The 24,952-nt window shown below is 46.4% G+C and overlaps 1 protein-coding gene across 5 annotated transcripts in view; it reads left to right on the top strand.

Moving 5' to 3' along the window:
* Positions 1–24,952, top strand: part of slc8a2b (solute carrier family 8 member 2b) — a 138,376-nt gene that overhangs the window by 7,239 nt on the left and 106,185 nt on the right. For 2 of the 5 annotated variants that reach the window (XM_037082868.1, XM_037082858.1), the window contains exons 3-4: positions 3,730–4,090; positions 11,047–11,333. The gene's annotated coding sequence lies outside the window, so the exon portion shown is untranslated. Of the gene's footprint in view, positions 1–3,729; positions 4,091–6,698; positions 6,750–11,046; positions 11,334–11,746; positions 11,767–24,952 lie in introns of those variants that run through there. The other 3 variants (XM_037082888.1, XM_037082880.1, XM_037082906.1) reach the window with 3 other exon arrangements.

Raw genomic sequence — 24,952 nt, 5'->3', positions numbered from 1 at the left:
ATTTGGAGCGAGGAGGAAGAACGCGTCGCTCACGGCTCAGTGAAGTTACTCGTCAAAGAGGAAGTAGTTACGTCCCAAAGTTTAGAAAAAGGTCACATGCTGCCTGAGAGAGGGGAAGATAAGAGCCAACTTCCAGCTAATCAGCTCTCAAATTGATCGAGTTTACAGACTGATTAACTTCTTAATTTGTTTCCCTGCACTCGATCAATCAAACCACCTTCTTAAAATAAGTTAGAGGTGGGAACATGTGAAGTCAGTTTTCATTACATAACATAAGTCTGTGAACTCAAGTGGTACCCACAGGTTCAATTCCTACATAGCTGCTGAAGTGTCAGTGAGCAAGGTGTTGAATCCTGCCCAGCTGCAGGCACAGATCCAGGCTGCCTTCGGCCTCGGACAGACTCGGATGTATATTTAAAGCTCATTTCAGAGGCAGCGTGCCTGAATACTAAATCAATGAGAGCTGTGAGTGGATGCAGCCAGACATGAAATAGGCAGTAAAAACAGTTCTGTGTGAGTTTAACACCTATAATTGAGTTGAGTGTTCATACTGAGACTGTACGAGTCCAGTTTATAAAAATACAGAGACATTTACAAAGGAGAGAGACTGTAGGAGTGTTAGAGCTGAGGTGGAGTCAGTACTATGTTCCCAGGGTCTTATGTTCCTAAGGTCTTATGTTCCTAAGGTCTTATGTTCCTAAGGTCTTATGTTCCTCAGGTTTTAAGTCCTAAGGTTTTACGTTCCTACAGTTTTATGTCCTAAGGTCTTAAGATCCTAATGTTCAATGTTCCCAAGGTCTTATGTTCCTAAGGTTTTATGTCCTAAGGTCTTAAGATCCTAATGTTCAATGTTCCCAAGGTCTTATGTTCCTAAGGTTTTATGTCCTAAGGTCTTAAGAGCCTAGTGTTCAGTGTTTCCAGGGTCTTATGTTCCTCTGGTCTTATGTTCCTACAGTTTTATGTTCCCAAGGTCCTATATTCCTAACAATATATGTTCATTAGGTCCTATGTTCCTAAGGTTCTACGTTCCCAGGGACTTACAGGGTTCCTACAGTCTTATGTTTCCAGGCCTTATGTTCCTACAGTCTCAAGGTCTTATGTTCCTCTGGTCCTATGTTCCTAAGGTTCTATGTTTCCAGGCCTTATGTTCCTACAGTCTCAAGGTCTTATGTTCCTCTGGTCCTATGTTCCTAAGGTTCTATGTTTCCAGGCCTTATGTTCCTACAGTCTTATGTTCCTAAGGTCTTATGTTCCTCTGGCCCTATGTTCCTAAGGTCTTATATCCGTAAGGTCCTACGTTCTGGAAGGTCAGGGTTAGGGTTGGAAGGAGGAACATTAGTGTCAATAAAACATTGAACTGGGGAACACAGGATCCTGAGAACATAAAATCTTGGGATCATAGGACCCTCTTTCAAATCTGGGATCTTGGGAACGTAGGACTGTGGAAATTTAAGACCCTGGGAACATAGAGCACTAGGAGCTATGACCCTCTTTGAAATCAGGGACCTAGGGGAACATTGGACACTGGGAACATAAGACCCCTCGATGGGATTGGATGACTGAAACAAAAACAAATTAAATCAGCGATTTGGTCTTACAGGTTTGGAATAACGGTTCCATGACATTTGAATCAGACGACGGCTGAATTTCACAGTAATTAGTTGCTGAGCTCACTTTAGCGGAGAAAGGTTTCTGAATTACACGTTGAAAATGTGTCATCCTGCACTCTGCTGATCATCAGGGCTTCAGGTGACAGACTGGAGAGGATTAATGAGCGTGTCCGTGTAATTAAATTCTCTCTGATTCAGGATGATGACATGTTAATTGGAAGTAGAAAGCTCAGTCACAGTGACAGAGGTGGTGCAGGATTTGGTCACATCAATTCTTCTGAATCTCATCAAACAGCTGCTCGTTATGAAACCAGACCTCCTCAGTGTGAAACCTCATCCGTCACGTAGAAACTGATGCTCGTTTGTTTGGCTGACGGACGAGCCGATGGAGAGATGAAGGCTGATGTGAGATGAATATTTTTCTAGCTATTTCAAATCTTCATGATGGAAGTAAATCTTTGTTGTCTGTTGTTTTTCTGTGTAGTGTTGTGCTTCTGCTCAGTCATCAGGTTTGTATTTCTCTGTACTTTTATCCTTCGACTTTCCTCGCTGTGTCTTGCATTTGGGGCCCATTTTGTGCATTTTGTGTCTTACTCGGTGTCCCTTTAAACAAAATACGATGTTTATCAGGAGTGGTTGGTAGGCGTAACAATAATGAATGCTATTGAATCTGTGTGCCAAGACATACATATGAAGCAGAACAGCTAATTTAACAGCTTCCTCCAGTTTGTTCTGTCATGTCGGCGCTCTCCAGACGTTTGGAGATCAGTCAGTCGTAAAGTTGAGTTGCATGTGAATTGTAATGAGTTTAATGTGGCTGTTAAAGCTGTTTAAAGCTGTCTTAATCATCCCATGTTTGTAAAGCTCTTTGGTCAGCTGCTGGCTCGTGTTGATTTAATCTCACTCGTCGACGTGAGGACGCTGCCTCTGCTTCCTTTAGCTGTGCAGAAACTGTCCCTGTTGCTGCTGCAGCCTGAGGCGCGTTATGAATGATACGGTACCGTTTGTTTGCTGATAACATCCTTTTCCACATCCTTCACGTTCCCCCGGGGGCCTGGCAGCACGGCAGACTTGCACACAGCGCCTTTTAAAGTCTTGAGGTTTATTTCAGGTTCCAGTCGCATGTTTACCGGCAGCTTCTCTTCTTCTGGCCCTGATTCTCATCTCTCTCTGTTCTTTAGTCTATTTTTTTTCCCAATTTTGCTATTTTTAGGAAAGCTTTACAAGTTAATGTGACAAAACGAACACACACACACACACATCGAACACACTCCTCCTCTCTTTCATTGTCTTACCGCCGTCTCACACGATCTCACCGCCTCCTCCTGCTGTCGACTGCTCCTCCTCGTGTTTCCATTCACTCCACATCTCCTTCCAGATTTCTTCTCTCCTCTGAGCCTCCGTTATTATACTTTTCTCAGTCTCCTCAGTTCCTTTGAATGCAATTTCTTCATTCTTGTCCAATTTTCACAGCCGAAGACATCTCACTTACGTCCCCCGTTTCCCCGAGAGCTCCCTCATTTTGTATTCTTTCTGTCTCATCATCTTCCTCCTACAATCTTTGGCTACTTCACTTTCTTATTGCCCGTCACCTCCTCTCCTCTCTCTGTTCATCCACCTCAAACTTAAATCAGAATACATGCCGCCAGTTTTTTCCCTCTCTACGCAAACTGAGCTGAGCCGGAGCCATAGCAGCTTTCTGAGAAACAAAAAACACGACTAAAAGCTCGAAATCAATAAACTATTTGTCCTGTGATAAATTGCCAGCAGCAACATTTCGCACATTTCTTCACGCTCGTGCCGGCCCTGCAGCGGCACGCGACGGGAAATTTATCTCCAGCCAGTCAGATTTCAACACCGTGAAATCAAGAAGCCGTGAATACAATCTGTGTCTGCTCAGTAATACAAACAGCCACATGATCTCATTTGACTGCTGCGCACGTTTATCATTGTCAAGTTGAAGCTGAAATCTGTAAGTAAGTAAATTTCATAAATACGACCCGACCAACAGTCCCACAGAGTCAGTCAGTCATTAGTTTGTATCGCAGCCTCCCAGTGAAGTGGATTTCTTGGATTTCTGCATCGGTTTTGCATGTTCTTCCTCTGTGGTTTCCTCCAGGTGCTCCCACAGTCTACAGTCATGCAGGTGCAGTGAGCTGGAGACCTCAGTGTGGATCTGAGAGCAGGTGTGACCGCTGACAGACTGACTACCTGTCCAGGCTGCACTCCACCACTCGCCTCGTGTGCTTGAATAGGCTTCAGTCCCCCCTGTGACCAGAGAGTTTTGAAAATGGATGGATGAATAATCGTGGCTTCCAGTCTGGTATCTGCTGTTCCAGATTTAAAGAGCAGCACAGATGCATCGTCTGTGTTTGAAGCAGCAGAGGAGCCTGAAGGGAGAAACAGGACTGATGTTAGAAGCTACGCTGCTACATCAGAGTGAAAACACCAAACTGCACATAAACATACGTCATTAACAGGTGAGAATTCATATTTATTATATCTGACAAAAGCCTGATCACATGTGAAAATATCAAATCTGTGCCAAAGAGGAATTCTCACATGAAGAAGCAGATTTAATTTGGTTTCATGTGACTCGTTTTGTTTCCACATGTGAAAAATAAATTGGATATTAAAGTCATTCACGTGAAAATGTAAATTGCTTATGTGGACGTTTTCGTTCATACGTTGACGGTCGACGTGTCTGATTTAACGTCCTCTCTCCTGCGAGCCTCCAGCCGGGCGGATCTGATGTCGAGGCCGTTGGGGCGGATCCAACATGGCTGCAGCTCAGCTGGAAGGAAAACACTCTGCGTTCCTGCTGATGGTGCAGCGGAGGGTAAACTGCGCGCGGCGAGCTTTATCTCTCGGTTCTCCTCCGTGAATCCACAGCAGGAGGGTGAATCAAACGATTTCCGATTGGAGACAGCAATGATTCCTCCCTCTTTAACTTCCACCTCCTCTGTGGGTCCCTACCTCTGTCTGGGTCTCTCTGTGTTTATAGTTGTCTCTTTGATTCACCTTCCTGTCTCTCCGTCCCACAGTTGTCTTTTCTCTCAACAGATCTCCAGTCAGCCGTGGCTCGCCCACTCACGAGACATCCGCTGGCAGGGCCACTTATTCTGCTTTAATTCGTTTTCCCAGAGTGCTGTGTGTGTGTGTGTGTGTGTGTGTGTGTGTGTGTGTGTGTGTATGTTTGTGTGTGTGAGTGTGACAGAAGAAGACGCTGAGATAGAATCTGAAATGGCCTCACAGCATCTCAGGGCTGATTTAATTTAGATTTAATGCACCACGCAGAGCTTCTTTTTCGGTGGTCTGTGCGCCTCAGTGGCTGGAGGATGAGGATGTCTGGCTGCCTGTTACAGCCTGTAGTTACACAGAGGCAGAAATATCACAGGTGCTCTGATAGTACGAAGGTTTCAGCTCTGCAACGTGTTTCTGTCACTGAACACGTCCAACAAACTGCTGCGTGATGCTCAGAAACAGCAGCCGGCCGACTGACGGGATGAAGAGCTCAGAGGCAAACACGAGAAATCATTTCTTTAATCTGACGAGGACAAAATTCCTTCATCGCACTGTTCATCTCCACAGCTCAATAAAAAGCTTTAAAAAAACCACTGAGGCTTGTTGAGAGGACATGGGCAAATATTTAGAATTAAATTCATCTATGGAGCCTTAAAAAGATGTTTCCCTTCTCAGCAGCGAGGTCCTGAAGACAACAGATAAAAGTTATTAAGTTGGTGTTTTGTATTTTAATAAAATTGCAGCTTTTTTTAAATCTTCTTTTCCTGATTTAGTTGGATTTTTTAAAATCTACTTACTGTTCCTATATATTTTCTGATATCTGGATCCTGCTGCTGTGTTCTGTCTGATTTGTGTTTGTTAATTAAAACAAGTAAAGATTGTATTCACTAAAAAAAAAAGGCAGTATTGTCAGTGGAGCTCAACAGAAACATGCTGAAGTCAGGAGGTTGGTTTGCTGCCACGCTCCACCTCAGGTAGTGTGTGTGTGTGTGTGTGTGTGTGTGTGTGTGTGTGTGTGTGTGTGTGTGTGTGTGTGAATAGCCCTGCGTCTGCATGCCTGTCTCTTTATGAGCCCGTGTGTGTGTGTTAAGTCTTCTCATTGTGTGTTATTTTGGGATGTTTCGTAGGTGTGTGTCTGTGTGTGAATGTTCCCTCTGTCTCTTTGTGTCCTCGTCACTGTGCTGTCAGAGTGTGTGAGCGTGTGTGCGCATGTTTTTACTGTATGGTGGCAGTGGGTGTTGTGTGTGTGTAAGCATATTTCTATGTGTGTGTGTGTGTGTGTGTGTGTGTGTGTGTGTCCCTGCTCAGACCTCCTGCTGCTTCAGACGACTGAAAGAAAAGGAAATGATTAGTTTGTAATAATCTGTGTTCACCTGATGATCTGCTGGAGGCTCCAGTAGGACGACACCTTCTCGCCGCCGCTGGTTTGGTGTTTTAGGTTCAGGAATGAGGCGTGGTGATTGGTTAGGCAGTGAAAAGGGGCGGGTCATTGATCATGTCCAGCCAGCACACTCAGAGAGAGTTAAAAATGATTTTGAAAAGACATTACTGATGACCTTGTTGTGCGGTCGAGCTCGTGCAGCCCCTTCCTGTGGGGTTAGCGCTCACACCTTTAGCGTAGCAGCTTCAGTGAAACACCTGACTTCAGTATAAACCAGCTGATCTCACCTGAGTGACGTGTGTTCAGATTGCGTTCATCGACATCTATCTGACCTTTACGTCAGTTTTGTTGCAGCCGTCGGACGGAAAACACTCGACTTCTATCATTCTTATCCAATCAGGGTGTTTGTCCAACATAGCTCCGCCCACCTTCAACCTGAGCAGGGATCTACTTACCCAGCATGCATCTGTGTGTGGGTATCCAGGGCTTTTTTTAAAAAAATTAACTCACAAGAAGAAAAATGATGAAGGTCAGGTCACCTCAGTCTGCTGTGGTTTTGTGAAGTCGGCAGGAAACAAACTGGATTAGATAATAAAACTGAGCTCACACGTCTGAACGGATCAGAACCGTCGTTAATGTCGTTAGTTACACCTGCAGCGTCAGAGTGTCTGCAGCGGGCAGCAGAGAGCTACATGTGTTTCCTCCGGGACGCGATACAAGCTATCCAACTGAAGGTGAGCCAGTACTTTGTCTGTTTGGAGCACAGAAAGTTCCTCTGAAACCAAAAAGAGACGGCTGGTAATAGTTCTCCTGAAACAGTGACGTGTTGAGTTAATGCGCTTGTTTAAACTGTACTTCTTTATTCATGCCTTCATTTTCCACAATGTCGAATCATGTTGCAGCTCAGGAGTCCAGAACCGTCACACAAGTCGTCCTGTTCTGATCCCATTAAATTCACCTGAAGTTGGTGGACGTTGTTTCTGGATCAAAATGAGCTCTGAGTGAAATCAGAAGCAGGTTTCTATCCGCACGAGTCGACTTCTGCACACCTGAAGAAAAAACAACCGATGGAAGACGATCAGCTGACTGGTACCAGAGGAAACTCCAACAACATTCTGGGTTTATTTTACTTTCAGAGATCTTTTATGAGTTATTTGGAGAGAAGCTTTACTCAGGACAGATCTGAGTGTCGTGTTGAATCATCGAAGATTAGAATTTCAATTGTCAAATTCCTGAACTCGTCTAGATGTAATCTGCAAAAAGCCACCAGGATAAAATCCAGCTGTTGTTTTTCAGGGCTTGAAACTAACAAATCTGATCCAAGATTTAATAATCTAACGATGGCAAAGATGTCAAAGGCAGTTAAACAAAATTAAAGTGAAATTACATCTTGGATTTGGAGAACAGTGACACGCCCAGATATTCATCTTCAATAAGAAATCAAAGGGATTTCCCACCAAACATCCAATTCTTTATTAAATCCCGACACCATCAGCTCCATCTGACACTTAAATTAATGAGTTTTCCTACATGGCTGCTCTGTGTGTCTCCTGCTCCTCCACCTCGATATGATTTAATGATAAACATGTTATTTATAGAGAATCTGCCGCCGGCGCTCATTTACATAATCGCCAAAACAGCACGATCGCCTGGCGCTCGCATGACGCAGCCGTCATTTACCTGCATGAGGCCAGAGCATCAGCGTGGCAGGGGGGAGGAGCCTCGTTCTGACTGTACGAGTGTGTGTGTGTGTGTGTGTGTGTGTGTGTGTCTGTGTGTATGTGTGTGTATGTGTGTTTAGATCCTGTTCTGAGATAGTCATTAATTACTTGACCCAAAAGCCAAAGGTCAGAGATGCTTTGCTAAAGATCCCAGAGCTTCTGTGTGTGTGTGTGTGTGTGTGTGTGTGTGTGTGTGTGTGTGTGTGTGTGTGTTTTGGTGCTAAGATTTATAGAGCACGACTGAGGTCGTTCAGAGGTCTTTCAGCCAATCTGTTCTCTCCCCTCATGTATGAAATGACGACGTTTACACAACCAGACTTCTTCTTCTTCTTCTTCTTCTTCTTCTTCTTCTTCTTCTTCTTCTTCTTCTTCTTCTTCTCTCTCAGGTTATTAATACGTTGCAGTGTTTGTTTACATGCGTCCAGTATTAATGTTTATTTTGACGGTGACAGACACATATTTACATTTCTTGCATATGTTTGCAGCATGAGCTAATTTTCTCTTCCTGTCCGTTTGTGAGGACATAATATAACAAACAGCACAATTTAAAATTGCAAGAATACGTTATACTTATGTATCATTAATCATCATAAATCCTCAGGAAAACAACCAGATCACTGCTGACAAGACAAACGTGGCCACCAGGGACGCATCTGACGCTTTTCATGACCGAAATGATCCAATAACTGATAACTTCACTGCAAACCCTCCCTGTCCTCTCCTCCTGTTTCCATTCCTCTCGTCTCGTCTTCCTCTTCTGCTCGACTCTCCTTTCCTTTCCTTTCCTTTCCTTTCCTTTCCTTTCCTTTCCTTTCCTTTCCTTTCCTTTCCTTTCCTTTCCTATGATGTACAACGTGAGGTCTAATATACGCTTCTCATGACCAATACTGATATCCTCACTGCTAACCTGTAGTTTGTGCACACCTGAGGTCAACAAAGACTAAGATGGAGCTCTAATGAGATTTGTCATCGAAACTCTGCAAACTGCTTCATATTATCTGCTGAACAACATTTCCAACCATCAGACTGATGATGTATTTGTCAGAAATGCAAGTCTGAGCTACCTGTGGTGGAGGCGTCCAGTGCTAAAGCTTACTGCGTGAATAAGATTTGGAGGTGGAGGCAGATGGAGGAGGAGGAGGAGGTGGAGGAGGAGGAGGAGGAGGAGGAGGAGGTGGAGGAGGAGGAGGAGGAGGAGGAGGAGGAGGAGGAGGTGGAGGAGGAGGAGGAGGAGGAGGAGGCGGAGGAGGCGGAGGAGGAGGAGGTGGAGGAGGAGGAGGTGGAGGAGGAGGAGGAGGAGGAGGGAGGCCTGCAGACTGACTCCACTCGATGAACTCCAGCAGGCACAGTGAGCTCAGCGTGTCTGTATACAGACAGACTGTCGGACTGATTGACTGACTGTATTTCCCGCCTGCTTGGTCAGCAGGCCTCAGCAGCGAGTCTGAATCGTGGCACACTGTTTAAGTAATTGGCTGCTGGACTCGGTGATGAATGGCTGCTCCTCTGCTGCAGGAGCAGCTCCTCCGCTGCCACACTTCAGTTATTAGGTTAACAGAGGAAATGTCAAACTGTGCAGCCTGTTAATATGAAAAGATATTAGAGTGTGTCAGGTATTATAATGTACAACGTGAGGTCTAATATTAGAGCGCGGGGAGAAGATTGCGAGCCGTGCAGGCTGCAGAGCGTCCTGTTACAGTCCAGGGTAATCAATTCTCAACCCTCGTCTCCTCTAATGTATCTTCTTTTCCATCCACTTCCTCTATTTTTTTCTCCTCTTTAGTTCCGTCTCCACTCTGACCTGTGCATCTCTCATTTTACTCCCTCCCTCCCGTCTTCTCTCTCATCTCTTCCCTGTTGCTCTGCAGGATTCTCTCAGTTCAGCCACAGTTGGATGAATCAGACAAAGGAGATCGTTGTGGGTCTGACGATGAAGTGAAGTGGGTCAGGAACGCTCTCTGAGGAGGCTGCGGCTCCTCCATCCTCCTGACGATGAGGAGGATGTTTTGAGAACAGGTTGAGGGTGGTGGACGTCACCACGCTCATCAAACTGATCCAGAGTCAGGTGGAGCTGGAGTTCAGGTCAGGACTCATTCCACCGAGATGAACCACAGAGCACCACAGACAGTCAGGTCGGATCAATATATTGGCCCTCTGACTGATTACAAGTGTGACAACATCAGCTTTGTGAGTCTGTGTGTGTCACTGTGGTGAAATGTGACTGCACACACACTTTTTGTGTAGAGTGGATTTGAAGTTTGTAGTTTTGCAGACAGTCACGAAGCTTCGCAGGTGTGTAGCCGGGAGGCGGAGTTTAACAACTGGTGGCGTCTGAGGAAGTGAGCCAGAAAACAGGAAGCAGGAAGTAGGAAGTAGGAAGTAGGGGTGATCGGCCCCTGACTGCGCAGCTGTGGTCCACCTGCTTTAAAGAACGGTTTTTGGGTTCTACAATATAAAATATAAACGACTGGATCGCAGCCTTACCAGCTGTAGCGCCGTTATTTTAGATCACACTACCTTACTCAGCACTACTCTGCCTCTGATTGGCTACAGCCTGCCAGTTAGATAATGTGCATGTGCAACTCTCAAGTGTGTTCACCTGTTCCACTAGGACCCCCACATTAAAGACCTCTTTAGGCAACATCATGTAACTTTCTGGTCTTAAATAACAGCTTCAGGATCAGGTTGATGCTTCGGGTGAATGTCGTCTCTGTCAGACATGTTTACATCAACAGTTTGTGTTTAAGACGGTCGTGTTGTGCTCAGAAACCTTTTATGGAAACAAAACACTTTGTGCTCTGCTGTATTAATACTGTACATTTCAACTGATGTCTCTTATTTATTCATTCTATTGTTGCATTTTAAGAGATTTATAATCACATTTCTCTGCATCACTGTTTACATGATTATCCACTGTAGTATGATGCACATACTTCCTCTTTTTGTTTGTGTTTGTGTCCTTTATTCCTTGATGTTGATATTATAATGCACATCTTTTTTTACATACTTGTTGTTCTTATTTATTTTCCTTTTGAAGTCTTAATACATATTTATATTCTAGAACTATAGTGTGATCCAGTTTACCCCTGGGACCAATAAAGTATTCATGTTTCCTTTCCTTCCCTTTCATTTCCTTTCCTTCCCTTTCATTTCCTTTCCACCTGTTTCCTCTCCTCTCCTCTCCTGTTTCCTCTCCTCCTCTCCTCTCCTCCTCTCCTCTCCTGTTTCCTCTCCTCTCTCCTCTCCTCCTCTCCTCCCTCATCTCCTCTCCTCCTCTCCTCTCCTCCTCTCCTCTCCTCTCCTCTCCTCTCAGGCACATTCTCTCTCTCCACATCCATCCGCGCCCTGGAGGACGAGCCGCGCTCCTCTCAGCACCCCGCCCGTCACCGCGCTGTGTGTGCGTGTGTAGTGCGTGTTTGTGTGTGATGAGAGACCGCAGGGAGGAGGGGGGGAGTGTACTGTGTGTGTGTGTGTGTGTGTGAGAGAGAGAGAGAGAGAGAGAGAGAGAGAGAGAGAGAGAGAGGAGGACGGAGCAGCAGCGAGGACACTTTCACTCCAACATCAGCTACTATGCGCATCGGGCTGTCAGCAGAACACAAGGTAGGACTGGCTCCTTCACAGCCACCTCTGTTTGTTTGTTTGCTTGCTTGTTTGTTTGTGTGTGTGTGTGTGTCTGTTCGTTTGTCTGTTTGTTTATCTGGTCGTTTGTGTGCGTGTTCGTTGCGCGCACCTGCTCATGTGCGCTTGCATCGCCCCATGCGGGCAGCGGGCTGCTGGTGGCGGCCGCGGACCATGTGGAGCTGCGCTGTGGTGCCAGAGGACCAAGACTACTGAGGAGAGAGAGAGAGAGAGAGTGTGTGTGTGTGTGTGTGCGCAGGGTATCAGCTCTGACAGCCGATCGTCATAATGAGTGGGATAATGTTGCTGTAGTAAGAAGCTTCGCTCGACAGAACCCGGGTCCTGGTCCCGGTCCTGGTCCCGGTCCAGCCCCCGGAGCCGCTCCGTGTCCTATATCCGCCTAAAGTTTGGGAGCGTGAGTGAAATGCTAAAGATGCTGCGGGGTTTGGAGGGCTGCACACACACCGCATCAAGCCCCCCGGACGACGCTTTCGTCCGGAGTGGCTCCAGGTTTAATGAGCGCTGAAGCCCCGGAGGGAGTCCGCTCCGCCGGGGCGCGCTGGTGAGGAGGAGGAGGAGGAGGAGGAGGAAGAGGAGGAGGAGGAGGAGGTGTTGTGTTCAAGGATCAACAGCAGTAACGTTTGAGCCTGAAGTGCCTCTATCACTGCAGAGAAGTTCATCACATATTCTGACGCTGATAGTCATTAAAAACACATTTCACGCGTGATTTAACCTGCAGAGGCTCCAGGTGTGTGTGTGTGTGTGTGTGTGTGTGTGTGTGTGTGTGTGTGTGTGTGTGTGTGTGTGTGTGTGTGTGTGTTGCTTCATGGGTCAAACGGCGTCAGGTTGTAACGTTAGTGAATCTCTGGTGACACTGCGTCTGTCCGCCGGAGATCAACGTCAAAGCAGCGGAAAGAAGGAGGCGACTTCCGCTTCAGATTTCAAAATAAAGCTCAGCTGTACGTGTCACAGTGTTTGTCACACGTTACAAATGATAACCAACACTGGATAATCTAAACGTGTAACAATAACCTCTATATTGTCAATTTTACTGTAAAAATATATGTCGGCTGCAGTATCAGCTATCGACCTCCTCGAGTACCAATTATCAGTATCTGTATCGGCCCACTTCAAACAAGTTATTTTGACATTTTACCTATTAATTTTTTCTGTACAGTATACAAATTATCATCAATAGCAATAATAACAAGCAATTTATACAATAGATAGAATAAAAATAAAGAAAGAGATCGAATAAAAGGAGATAATCAATACAAAAAACAGTAAATACTGTAAGAGGATGCATGTTATTTTCATAACAGTGTACAGACATGTGGAGGACGGACAGTGTCACACTATCAATAAAAGGTTTGTTCAGTTTCCAATAAAAACATTTTTTTTAAAAAATCCCTGCTTTTATTATGAAATCCGCGTCGCTCATCTTCCGGTTCCCTCCCGTCTTTCTGTGTGAGTCTTGACGCAGTGGAGCGACGGTCAGGGCTTGTGTTCGGGTCGGGCTGCTGGTTGACACCGCCCGGCCCACATCTCCTCACACCGCCCCTCCGCCCCTCCGCCTCCCACCAGACTCAATGTTAAAATCGAGCGTTTTAAGGGACCCGGCGACTTCAGACAGGAATCATTAATGTTGCGTAACTGTGCGTCCAAAACGATTAAACACCGATAAATTCTCTCTATATTATTAACTAAGCTTTGTGCCATGTGTTCCTATCACAGCTGATTCTCCAGTAGCTCTGCTTTTATTACAGACGTTTATCAGAATGTGAGGCGTCTGATCTTTATTCATGGTTTGTGCTCCTGGTGCAGGACGGCTCAGAGACGCACAGTGATGCCCGGCTCTGGATTATTACACATGTAGGACAGTTGATGCATTGAGTGTGAAGTCTGGCAGCAGTTTGTAATGAGGTTACAGGAGCTGCAGTGGAGAGAAGACGGGATCCTCCTCAGCTGCAGCGGGGCTTCCCTGGGCTTTTCCTTCCATCTCTTCTCCTCTCTGCAGTTTCCTTCTGGGGCTTCCCTTGTTTTCCTGCACCAGCCTTCAGCCCTGCCCTTCCTCCATCCATCACTTTGGCTATTAGGCCGCCCGCCTCCCCTCCCTCCATCCCTCCATCCCTCCATCCCTCCACCCATCTCTGAAGGAGAATGGCTGGAGGATACAGGGCAGAAGAAGAAGCATCAGAGATCCTGCATGATTAGAAAATAAACAGACAGGGATATAAAGACACCAGCAGCGTCATTTCTTCCTCGGGGAATATTTAGAGTCACGTTTAATCATTTTTGCAGCGCTCTTCTTCTCACTCGGCTCAGTTTAATGTTGAGACTTTGTGTCCTTTTTGATATTTGTTTGAAGGTCCGTTTCTTTACACAACACGCTCAGCCTCCTCACAGCAGCATCCAAGAGCTGCTCCAGCTTTTATATTTATGTTGGCTGATGGATTATTCATTAACGCTCCTCCTTCCTCCCACCGCCTCTCTTCTTCCTCTCCTCCATTATCTCACAGCTCTCCCTCTTTCACTCCTGCATCCTCCCCTCCTCCCTCAGCATCTCCTTTCCTTTCATCCTCTACATTTCTTCTTCTTCTCTCTCTGTTGTATTACATTTCACAACTGTGAGGCATTTAGCAGATTGTCTCATCACACACACACACACTGAGGCATCTGTTCCCTTGTGTTCTGCATCTCCTAATCTTTACGTACCCGCTGGGTGTTGTGGTGCTCTTTCATCACCGCCCCACCTCGCACTCCTACATTTATCAAACCACACTTGGGAAAAAAAAAAAACCCTCTTTCACCTCCTCGTCTCTGCACCTCCGGCTGATGGAGGCTTCCCCAGCTGAGCACATGATGTGATGCTGTGATGCGTTCGGTGTGTCTGAATGAGCAGAAGGACGCGTAACAGCAAAGATGTTGTCGGAGAATACTTGAATTCAAAAGCACCTAAAAAAGATAAATTACCATCAGCTGATGAATGATTTGTGGGAAGTCCAGAAGAATCAAAACACAACGTTTCACTGCAAGCTGCTCAACATTTTTAAATCTGTACCTGCAGATAGACGGCGTGCTGGTGTGTTGGTTAAAATAAGTGCAGTAGGTGGAAACGTTCAACTCAGCCATCTAGAAAACAGCAATCAGACTGAAAGCAGCAGGAACCCAGCGTGTTGGATCACAACCTTTATGTCTTTAAGTCAGAGGTGTGATGTTGTTTTAGCGTTTCAAAACCTTAAAAGAAGTGAGTTCGATAAGGGAGGCGACTGCTGGACATCTAGAACCAATCACAGTGTTTGTTTACAGTAAGATAAAGATATAAAACGCTGCATCGTGTAACGTTTGACGCTTTTTTACTGAAACTAGCAGAGAGACGTTTGCTGTTCGCTCGATATTACAAACGAACAACACAGTTCAGAAAATGAGCGCAGCGGAAACATCAGACAGTCTGATGATTTCACGTGTGTGTAATGAACGTTGATTCTGTCTGTCGTGTTTGTTCCTGACAGTTTTTTAGTGCTGCAGTGATTTTACTGATTTTGGTGATCGACTAAATATTACGTCACTTTTCCCACAACCTTCTGAAACATGTTGTGTTTTGGATGCTTTGAGGAAGTCACCTTTAGGCTCCAACATGGTTTTTATCAGTTTTTTAGACGTTTCATCGACCAGAAGTTGAATGGATTTAAAGATAAAACAATCATGAGTTGCCTCACAGTGTTGGTTTTATTCAGCTGGACCTTCTTTAGATTGTGTTCACGCTCATTTACTGAGTTTAACAAAGATGTTTTAGTGCTTGTGTGCATGTTGGAGCAGTTTATTAGAGTCTGCAGATTAATCTGGGACTGATCTGGGGATTGATTTAGACAAGACGTTTTAACATTTGGGAGAGAAGAAGTCTGGAGTGAACTGTGAAACCTGCTGCAGTGAGATGAGTCGCTCCCTCGCGTTTGGATCGGAGCTTTCTGAGATTCAGGCGAGCGACAAACAAGCAAACAAATAAATGAGCAAACAGGCTGATCTCTTCCAATCCCTCCGCCTCCCGTTCATCAGGCAGGATAGGAAGACAGACAGGTGAACAGACAGACAGACAGACAGACAGACAGACAGACAGACAGACAGGTGAACAGACAGACAGACAGACAGACAGACAGACAGACAGACAGACAGACAGGTGAACAGACAGACAGGTGAACAGACAGACAGACAGACAGGCAGGTGAACAGACAGACAGACAGACAGACAGACAGACAGACAGACAGACAGACAGACAGACAGACAGACAGACAGACAGGTGAACAGACAGACAGACAGGTGAACAGACAGACAGACAGACAGACAGGTGAACAGACAGACAGACAGACAGGTGAACAGACAGACAGGTGAACAGACAGACAGACAGACAGACAGACAGGTGAACAGACAGACAGACAGACAGGTGAACAGACAGACAGACAGGTGAACAGACAGACAGACAGGTGAACAGACAGACAGACAGACAGACAGACAGACAGGTGAACAGACAGACAGAACCTCTGTTGTCATGTGGATCACACATGTTGACGTGACATCACCCATCAGTTCATAGACTTCTGTGTTAAAGTGTTACAGCCGTCTCTCCATCTCGTTCTCTGGAGCCAGATGATCTTCTGCGTCTCAGTTCAGGGTCTGCGTCCTCTGAAGGACTTGGCCTTTGTGGTCTTTGAAGGCGAGTCCTTCAGAGAGACAGACTTGTTAACCTCATCAGAAGTTGTTAAATGTGACGGTCTGTCCTTTGGAGCATTTCCTGGTTGCATCACCAGATGTTTTACCCTTACGTCAGGATTTCTGCTGCCCAGGCTGCGAAAGTGACGATCTACGTCACGCGATGTCGCCATTTTCTGTCTTTCTTTCTTATTTTTCGCGCACTCAATGAATCCTGGGATATGTGAGGCCACGAAGTATCGTAGCGGTGCGTCCTCCAGAAAGTATGTGGACAAAGATGGAAACATTTCGTCACACCTGCGTCCTGACTGGATCTGAGAAGGTTGTGATGTGACTATAAAATGATTTGACAAGGTTTGATTTCTACACATGATGAATTTTTTAACTGTTTGTTTTCTTGCTACTTTCAAATATTTGTGATGAGACAAACGTAGACATGAAGGACATGAAGGAGGATCTGGAGCCCTTGGAGACGAGATGATGTCGGGGACAGAGGGGAGGAGGGTGGAGCGATGGCAGGTTGCGTGTTGTGGTCGGTGCTCTGTGGGTGGTGGCAGGTCAGGAGTGCTGTTATCTGTTATTACAGATGATATACTCGTGGTTTTCTGGAGGACGAGCTTCACGATACAGCAGGTGGTGCCGTACAGTTCAATAACACATCGGTGTGGAAGCAGCAGGAGGTCTGATGGAGGCAGTGAGATCTGGTCTGCAGAGCGACTTGAGAAATGATGCTGGAGAGTCGCCTGCAGCATCATAGATTGGAGGACTGGGCCAGAGACCAAACTGCTGTATTTGATGCATTGAATGTGAGAACGGGCCGGACAGAACCAGTCAGAGTCCAGCTGGTGGACACAGAGGAGCAGTTAGCAGCTGAAGAGACAAATATTCCCCTCAGGAGCCGGTAAAGACCGAAAACAGAGCAGAGAGACTGAAAGTGTTGCTTCTTAACTGTCTGATGAGAAGTTTGTCCTTAATTATCATCAGGACACGATCTGATCTGACTTCATGCTGCAACCTGGACGATGTTTCCTCACATTCATATTAACTTTACTTTACTACTGATGAAAGTAAAAACCAATCAACACAACAGAAGCTAGAAATTAAAAGGTGTTTGTCAGCAAACATTCAGAGAAACAGACGTCTGGTGTCGGTCTGAGCAGCAGGAGATGTTAAACTCTGTACGATTCCACAGAGCGAGAGCCACCGTACAGTCCATGTTTATGTAGCGTCTGTGTATTATTGATAAACGCTGTGTGTGTGTGTGTGTGTGTGTGTGTGTGTGTGTGTGTGTGTGTGTGTGTGTGTGTGTGTTGGGAGGAGAATGGCTGCTGCAGTGGCCTCCTGCTGAGAGGCAGCTCGTCACTCCTGCTGCTGTGAGATCACCTTCTCTTCACTCCTGATGTGTTTGAGATACACACACATACACACATACACACTCTTGTCAACTTTAATAACACTGTTGCATTATGGGTAGAGCAGTGCTGAGCCTCTGTGTGTCTCAGAGAGTTTCAGTGGATTTCTCTCCACAGTTACGTAACATCAGAGTGACGGCGGCGGCTCGTATCCAGCGGCGGCGGCTCGTCTCTGGCGGCGGCGGCTCGTCTCTGGCGGCGGCGGCTCGTCTCCGGCGGCGGCGGCTCGTCTCCGGCGGCGGCAGCCTCCTCTCTGACTCTGAGCATCCGACCGACAGGATGCTCCACCTCTCTGACCCTCCGCCCTCTCCTGCGCTCACCTTTTAACTTCACCTCCAGCCGCCCTCGCTCCTCCTGGCTGCGTTTCATTGAATTAATTTGTCTTCCTCTCGCCTACACTCTCTCTGCGCTCCATCATTTATATATGTAGCCTCCCTCCCTCCTCCGTCTCCCCCGCCTCCCTCTCATCAATATGAATGAGGATTATCGTGTCGTATGCAGGCGGCTGCAGCTTGTTCTGGTCCGTACGGAGATGCAGGCCTCACCACTCTGACTCTGTGTGTGTTTGTGTCTGACTTCAGACAATAAATTTGGGACTTGTTGGTGCAACTGGGGACAAAATCTGTGTGTAACACACTGAGTGATGGGTCAGTAGCTACGGTTAGCGTTAGCGCTGGGCATGTTGTAGTCACGGTGACGGTGAAAGTCTCCAGGAGCTCCAGGATTTTCACGTCCATTTGGTTGTAAAAGCGTCGTGGTGTTGAATACATTCCCACTGAAACGTTCCTGTATCAGTGTGCACAGAGAGGCTGGAGGTCGTTGTGTTGGAGATACATCAGAACGTACATCATGAATTATGGATTCATCGCAGACTCTTCGTCCCTGTGGTCGCTGCTTAAAATCCTACGTCTAACGATTGATTGTTAAAATATCAGTTTCTCAGAGTCCAAAGTGACGTCTTCAAAGTGCTTCTTCATGCGTTCAACAAACAGTAGAGAAACTCCTTTACATCCTTCATCGTCTCGCTCGTTCGTTTTCACCTCCTCTTTTCTGTCCTCTGAGAATCATTTTCGGTGCTCTACATTCTCCTCCTCCTTCTCCTCTCCTCATCATTTTGTGTTTCTGTCCTGCATGTTAGTAAGCCGATCTCCACTTCTTTCTTTTTAATCTCCTCCCTTTTGTCCGCCACATGTTCTCTTTGCCTCCTCCTCTTCATTCTCCCTCTCTAATCTCTCTCCTCTCCTCCTCCTCTGCTCTTTTGTCCTCCATCTCTCGTTCTTATTTTTCCGTCCCTGTCATTTCCTCTCCTCTGAAACTCTTCCCCCACACTGGACGGGGCTCCTGTCAGCGCTCCGTCCTCCTGAGGGTGTAGTCACACGTGTTGGAGGACGCTGCAGTGCTCTGGTGTAGGCAGGTGGAGGCTGGATCAGCTCTGAGTGGACTGTAGGTTTTGGAGAGAGGAGGTTTTGGGACTCGGTGGAGATGACGGGTGCCCACTCAGTCACCCTGCTCCTCTTTCTCCCACTGAAGAAATGTTAAACTCCCATCTGTTCAACCACAACTGATATCTGACTTGAATAAATAAAGTTGGAGTCTTTGTGCGCCTGATGGTTTCTCTGAGGAGTCGGTTCTTCCGTTCACACACAGCGTGAGCAGCAGGAGCTCCGTTTGAAGTCGACTGTCTCAGGATCAGCTCACAGCGGTTTGATCAGACGTGTAACAGAGTGACGGGCGAAAGACTGAAATCACAATAACGTTTATTATTGTAAACGAGATCAGCCACGTTTTCAACAATTCCTGAGCCGATTTCCAAAATGTAAACGATCACCTGTAACGTCAGGAATCTAAAATGGTGAGGCGATCGCGGCCGAGAGCGCTGCGAGAACACCTGACACTGATTTAATGTTTGGAGTTAAAGCTGATAAATCTCTTCAGGTGTAACTGCTGAGTCATCCTCTCCTCCTCCTCCTCCTCAGCTCTTCATCCTCCCCCCCTCGAGCCTTCTCTCCCCCCTCCCACCTCCACTCAACATCTGTGTGTGACTGACAGGCAGTAAGTGTGTCCACTCATGCGTCTCCTCCGTCTCCTCGGGGATCAGGAGGCCGAGCCGGAGAGTTATTAGCGGTCAGTGATGTCATGTGGTCGCTCACGACCAGCCTGAGATATAAAACAACACTAGCTAACTGAAGCTCACGTCATATTAATAGAATTCAAAGACTATTAAAGTTAAAGGTAGAATCAGTGGGATTTGTCCCAGCTGTTCCTGAACGCACCACAAAGACAGCTGATTGTTGAGTCTCATTCCCAGGACGTCAAATAGACACATGTTGGGTTGGTAAAGCGTCCCGAGCAGCAACAAAGAGAGAAAATCAGAAACTCTCTGCAGATGCGAGACACTAACACGCCTTTTCTCCACATTCCAGCCTCCCTCTCTGTCTGTTTACGGATTCTTACGTCTTTGTCTCGTCTCGCTCGCGATGACGCTGAATAAAAATAATCCATAATTCATCTCAAATGCATCAAACTAAAGTAACGAGCGTGTTTTAAAACTGTGGGGAGGAGAAAGTTGTCTGGTTTCAGCTCAGTTAGTCTCAAACTTCTCCTCCATCTTGTTCCCAGCCAACAGACGGACTGAAGTGGATTCAGCTGCAGGAGCTGTTTGAGGACTTTTTTGATCAAATTCTCTCCGCTGTGAATCGTTGACACTGTTGGACTCCAACACAGCTGATCACAGCTTCTGTTCTCAGAGGGGACGAACTGTTATTTTTATTCTGTTCAGTTTCATCCGTCTGCCTACAAATTACACGATTTTCCACTTTCAAACTGTGTCCAGTCCTGAAGGCAGAGTCAGATTTTTATATGCAGGTGATGCAGCAGTCAGGCGACCGACGTCAGCACGCTAACAGAAACACACACATTATATCAGGAACTATCATGAACTGTACAAAAACAGGAAAGTAATTTTGACGACGTGAAACCTTTTCCTGCATCTGAAGACTCACACACACACACACACACACACACACACACACACACACACACACACTGAAACACACTCCGACTGCGTTCAACAGATTGTTGCATTGGGTTTTTTTCACATGGGAGACACATCACCCACTGAGACGACCGCCAACACACACACACACACACACACACACACACACACACACACACACACACACACACACACACACACACGTACGCACGGATAGATACAATACACCCCACCGTGTATACACCCACATACAGTCATTGGTCTGAATCCAGGAACTGTGCTACCAGCTGTCCCCCTATTGGCTGTTGTCTTGCTGTGTGTGTGTGTGTGTGTGTGTGTGTGTGTGTGTGTGTGTGTGTGTGTGTGTTTCACCCAGTCTTTTCCTGTCTTTTCCTGGGACTCGAGCTCAGACTATCAGACTTGTTATCAGATGAAACTTGTCCTCTTTGCGTCTCGCAGGTTCGTCTGTAATCACTCAGCGGTTCCAGTTTGTTCTCATAAAAAAGTTGCGCAGCCTGGAAACACTGAATTTACAGCGACTCATCCGTAGATGTTGCTATAATCTGCAATATTTTAGGTTGTTGTTGTTCCTGGAATCCCTCAGGACGTCAGCGATGATTCTGTTTTTCCCTCGTCCCTGTGAGAGAGGACAAGCCGGGAATTTGAAACACAACTTGAACTTTCTTTCCCGTAAATCGATCCTGTATTTAGTCTGTGTGCTTCAAACCAAACACCGCCAGCAAACTACACAAAATAAATGGTCACGTATTAGATTATAGATTATTAGATTGTTTGGTTGAGTGTAAAGGAGCACAGTTGCTTGTTTATTTTTTCATTTTGACTGGATTTACTTTGTTTGGCTCGTCTCAGTGCTTCTGTTGATGAAGGATTTCAGTCGTCCAGGTCACGATAACTGGTAACGACTCTGAAACTCAGAGCTCACAGTGTTCTTAACGACCCACGCAGAGTTAAAACCCTGCAGCTCCTCCAGTTCTGAAACGGGTCCAGTTGCCTACGATACAGCACCTAGAATATAAGTGACTCTGAGATGTCTAATGTTCGTGCAGATAACTCGTGGATGTTGTAGGATTGTCTTGATTTAAACAAACCAGGATCTCGTTTAAACGTGCGATGATTAGATGAATTTGCAGGATCTTAAATTCTGCCTGATCTCATCAGATCTCAGCGGGACGATCGGCTCCTTCGTGCTCGAGTTTTCTCTCCTGCAGCGGCTCTGCGATCAGACCGGGTCGTTTCCGGCCGCGGCCTCATTAAATCTTCTCCCTGTCGGTCTGGATCAGAACTAACTGGACACACACACGCGAGCTGTGATTGGTTATTGCTTTTAAAGGCCTCCTCCACACACACACACACACACACACACACACACACACTGCACACCCTGGTGCTTTCTTCATTATCCCCTCAGCAGCAGCAGCAGCAGCAGTTTGTTTTTAATTAATTGAAAAAATCTCAATATTGGCTCCTGCAGGAAGCTGCAAAATCGATGTTTCGGACTCTTAAACGAGCCGGTCTGATGCCGAGTAGAACCAACTGGAGCTCAGGGAGATAAAATCAAGGATCCAAAACGACGAAGACAAAACCAAGTGTCTCCTCTCAGACCTGGTGCGACTTGATTTATCCTCCTGTTGTCATCACCTCAAACCAAAGGGAGGCGTTTTCTCTCAACACTCTGTGTAAACGTAAGAGTCTCGTGTTGGGGAGTCCAGAGAAAACCAGCAGCCTCAGACGTTTCAGCAGAACCTCAATTCTTTTAGCGATCGCAGGGATTTGAACTCCATCAGGAGCGAAGCAGGAAGTCGTGTGACATTATTAGAAGAGTGAGAGCGTCCTCAGAGGTCAGAACCCTGGACCTTCACACAGGAGGACACTGTTCACTTCCTGTTTCCTGCTGACTGTCAGCGTGACTGTAGTTCCTTGAAACATCCTCACTCCCTAGTTACCAGGTGGTTCTAACTGTAACCATGACGATGAAGGCCTGCTCACCTTACAGAGGCAGATATCTGAACCACATATCGTTCTCTCTCTACACGTGAGCTTTATTCTTCCTGCTGCTGCAGCTCATCACAGAACGGTTTCTCTGCACTGAAGCTCTCTGCTGAATGTGAATCGTTTCTGTTCGGCGCTCTTAAAGCTTCTGAGTGTGAAACTGTGTTAAGTGTGTTTTATTCGCCGCTGCTTCCTGTCAGCTGTGTGCAAACAGTAAACTGGTGTGTGTGTGTGTGTGTGTGTGTGTGTGTGTGTGTGTGTGTGTGTGTGTGACCATATGGTCGTCAGTGCATCTCTTTCTAATCAAGGCGATGAGTGTGTTATATAAGATGTAAACATTTATCCTGGGCACTGTGAGCTCCTGTGACCTCTGACCTCAGATCAGCCTCGAGCTCTTCAGCTTTATATGTGTGTTGTGTTTACTGTCGCTTTTATTCGACTGAGCTCCTTTTTTTAAAAACGTTTCTGTTGAAATCCTCTGAATGAGAGTGAATCATATCACCTCTGAGCTGCGGTTCTGTATCGGTCACTGTTGATACGACAGATTAATCCTGAATTGAAAAGTTGCGTGCAGGAGTTTGATGCTGAGCTGCTCCAGCAAACATTACATTATGAAACGCTGCCTGTCGGATGTGGATGCATCTTGCAGAAGCCTCCGGCTCTCATTACGCAACTCTGAGCTCACAGTTGGTTCCATCGGGACGTGACTGCACTGAGTTCAGCTCCTCAGACAGTTGTAGGAGTTCAGCAGGCCTGGAACTCGTTTTTTAAAAGAGGATCAGAATCACTGCAGCAGCAGCAGAGATATCGTCTGTTTTTTGTTCCGCAAATTGTTCTTCCTTTTCTTAAAACCTACATTACCCACAATGCAACTTGACTAATCCAAGTTCAGTTGCAGAGCCTGGAGCAGAGATGAGGTGCAGATGCAAAGATCTGCTTCTTCCTGACTGCACACCAACAGGTTTGTTTCACATCCAAACACATCACCAGAGGCAGTTTATCAGATTTCACGCGGCTCCACAAAAAGGCTTCATATCACTGAGAGACAAACGGAGTCTTGAAAGAAAGATATTAAGTTCATTCAGCTTCGCTTCACCAAGTTCTCCACGTGCATTCTGTGGCGGCCATGATGAAATATCAAACAACTGGAGGTAAAAAAGCGTTTTGTCTACAACATTTCAGCTTCTACTTTTCTGTAAACCAGCGACATGTAACATTTATACACTGAAACTTTGGGTTTAATCATTTTATACTGTGACAGTGTAGTTGAGGTCTGTTAGGTTTAGGCACAGATATGGAAAATATATTGTTTTGGATTAAAATAGATGGCTGGAAAAGTCTTAATCTCTCGTTAGAAATATAAAGTTGTGTCGGTCTGCCGCTCGGTTTCCACCTCATCTGGCCGTCGTTGCCTCCGTCACGTCTGACACGTCGCTGCGACACGTCTGAAACATACGCATGTGACACATCTGCAGTTTATTCTGCAGACGTGGCTGCCGGCTCGTCTGTTAGGTGTCACATGATTCAGCGCTGGCAGTGATGCAAAGTGGAACTGTGGCAATAAAAAAAGACCCCCAGGTTGATAAAATGATGTTTAGTTTTAAAAACACAAGAGCATGTTCTCAAGTTGTACGAGAGGCAGAATTCAGACAGCCGGAGGGAAAATGCACATTAGTTTTGTTAAATGTCAACAAAGTGTCTGCAGGCTGCGTCTAGCTCGCACCAACCCTCCGCTCATTACACTTCAACGCAAATCTGCCGTGGAAAATTCCTCCATGAATGTGACCTGAGGAACGTTTGCAGCGCCGCGATTCTGTCTTCATATGCTGAGTGCGTATTCCTGCCGTCTGTGCTGTAAATAATTCATGCAGAATTATCCCCGGGTCCTAATTGAGCCGGCAAATCTGCAGCATGAGAAAACGACCCTGCCGACTGATCGCACTGACCCGCTTTTATTTTCTCTTCTTCTGTGTTTCCCCGGCGGTGAGGCGACCGTGTTGTTTTTTTTAGATGGCGGCGGGGTCAGAGCCGGGGTCAGCCGCTGTGACCGCCGGGGCCGCTGCTCATTGTTACTAACTGACACACAGCTCTGCCACTGCTGGCTTTATTAAGCATGTGTGCTGACCTCACACACACATCCACGGTCTCACACACACACACACACACACACACATTACTGCACACACGGCGTGAAGGTTAATATAAGAACTAAAGAAAAGGCTGTTCTGATTTCTGGACGACTTCCTGAATGTGGTGAACAATCTTAAAACCAGCGGCCACATTTGTAAGTGAAAAGCTTCCCGTCACGCTGCCGCTGCTGCTCTGTGTGTCAGCATGAGCGAGGGTTTTGTTCTGCGGTGTGTATTGTGTTCGGGGGGTTTTGCCGCTCTTATCTGGCCGCCTGCCTGCACCAGCGTCTGGCTGCTCTTCCTGATAACACTTTGTTGTGCAGCCACAGCGCTCTGTAGTGTCCACTT

Source organism: Acanthopagrus latus, chromosome 2, assembly GCF_904848185.1.
Source record: "Acanthopagrus latus isolate v.2019 chromosome 2, fAcaLat1.1, whole genome shotgun sequence".
Taxonomy (NCBI): Eukaryota; Metazoa; Chordata; class Actinopteri; order Spariformes; family Sparidae; genus Acanthopagrus; species Acanthopagrus latus.
The sequence above is the reverse complement of the archived record's forward strand: the minus strand, read 5'-3'. Positions and strand labels throughout refer to the sequence as shown.